The sequence below is a fragment of the Cephus cinctus genome, unplaced genomic scaffold, assembly GCF_000341935.2.
Source record: "Cephus cinctus unplaced genomic scaffold, Ccin1 Ccin1_scaffold1796, whole genome shotgun sequence".
Classification (NCBI taxonomy): Eukaryota; Metazoa; Arthropoda; class Insecta; order Hymenoptera; family Cephidae; genus Cephus; species Cephus cinctus.
In genome coordinates this window covers 1-1,982 of record NW_014334004.1, presented here as the reverse complement: position 1 = coordinate 1,982, position 1,982 = coordinate 1, and the positions used below count along the sequence as shown (strand labels likewise).

General features: G+C 40.5%; 1 protein-coding gene across 2 annotated transcripts in view; it reads right to left on the bottom strand.

Annotated features, from left to right (window-relative positions):
* Positions 1–1,744, bottom strand: part of LOC107273700 (zwei Ig domain protein zig-8) — a 148,379-nt gene extending 146,635 nt beyond the window's left edge. For both annotated transcript variants that reach the window (XM_015752156.2, XM_025091056.1), the window contains exons 1-2: positions 1,630–1,744; positions 1,365–1,470 (exon numbers count right to left, since the gene is read on the bottom strand). The gene's annotated coding sequence lies outside the window, so the exon portion shown is untranslated. The remainder of the gene's footprint in view (positions 1–1,364; positions 1,471–1,629) is intronic.
* Positions 1,745–1,982: the final 238 nt, after the last annotated feature.

The window sequence follows — 1,982 nt, the reverse complement described above, 5'->3', positions numbered from 1 at the left end:
CTCATTCTCGATCTCCCTCTCCCTCTCCCTCTCCCTCTCCCTCTCCCTCTCCCTCTCCCCTCCCTCCTTCTCACCCCTGCCTCCTTCTCTGAATGCCTCAGTCTACCCACTTTCAATTATCACTCGCGCTTGTTACTTGATCTGTCAACGTACCACGAGGAGATCTAAAAACCTTCATTTGCAAGCCCGACTCTGATTAGACACGATGTCGTACACGCGTGCAAGTCTATATGTAGATACAAAGAAAGCTATTTTAGTCGAAAAGTTGAAACAGCTTTTTGAAAATTCATCGTGTTATCTGTCACAAACAAAGTAATTACAAAAAAAAAAACAAGACCAAAAAAGCTGCCTTATTGACATAACGTTAATATGTGATGAACTGATAATTTCGATAAGAGCAATTTTCATCTGGCGCAGTTATACGTAAGTCGAGTGAAATTTCAGCGAAATGCCGTGATTAGTGAGCGCTTGAAAATACGCCTCAGCAATTATGACGATATTCGTATAAGCTACAGATCTCAGTCTCATTACGTGATTGCCTTAGAAACGAAAAGAAAACGAGTAAATTACACGTCTAGTCGGAATCATCATTCCTAAAGGACAAATGTAAAATGATACGCGTATTTTTTACCCTCACAAAGCCAAACAAAGAAGTTAGTAAAGACGTACGCACAAGGTGAAATACCAAAATAGCAAAAGTTTTACGATGGTCCATACGGTTTATTCGAGACACCACCTCCTTATCTTTTTCTTCCCGTACCAGTAACTTTTCTCGTCCTCATTAATTAACACCTACGGATATACAGACTATTTTCTAGAAACGAAATGTGAGCAAAGTTTATTTCCTAAAAAAAGTGGCTGAACCCTCTTTTTCACAAAAAACATTCGTACGAGCGTACGAGTGAGGATTAATTCTCAATGGGAAATCCAAAGAGATAAAATTCACAAAATGAACTGTAAAGTCCTCTGCTGGCGGAGTGTCCCATGAATTTCATCACTTCCCAACAGTGTAATGCCTCCCTTGCACCTCAAAGGAAAAGACTACTCAACGCATTTTGACGAACATGAAGCTAGAGAGGCAGATGGCTCCGCGCGTCACGCTCCTCGGGCTTTACTGTGCGCAAAAGAGTTCCGCGAAAATTTATGCAAACAACATTGAAACACGGGGCCAACACCCCAGTAAAAAATATTTAGTATGCCAAGGATCTGCATTTGATCATTCAGTCAGTGAGACTATCCTATAATACGGGCATATTTTCAAAATGCATGGCCAATTTCATCAACAGGCATAGCTTAGATCCTTTGCGTAATTACACAAATGTCTACTTCGAGCAAAGAGAGAAGAAAAAGAAAATATCACTCACCACAGGGTCCTCGTGTATTTTTTCATTTTCATCGTGGATGCTGCGCAGGTCCAGTCGATCAATGGGAGCTCGATGCTCATCCACACCAGTCAGAAACAGGATGGACCTATAATAACAGATCCATGGTAGATCACTCAAAACTATAGCCATCTGAGACTACTCTACGCTGCAGGAATACGTCCAAATTGCATGACAAAATTCAGTAGCAATGCAATACTTATGTGTACAATGTATAAGAGCAAAAATTAAGACAAATAAAACTTACCAAAGGATCCTCATTTTGATCTCGGGATTCCTTGTGTACCACGTACTGGTCCAATAAATCCTTCGATAGTCCGGGCCCATTTACACAATGATTTTGCGAATCGACCGATTACATCTGCAAAAATAACAAATAGAGCTGTGAGATGCAGTGCAATTAGAAACAGGATGGACCTATAATAACAGATCCAAGGTAGATCACTCAAAACTATAGCCATCTGAGACTACTCTACGCTGCAGGCATACGTCCAAATTGTGTGACAAAATTCAGTAGCAATGCAATACTTATGTGTATGCCAAGGATCTGTATTTGATCATTCAGTCAGTGAGACTATCCTATAATACGGGCATATTTTC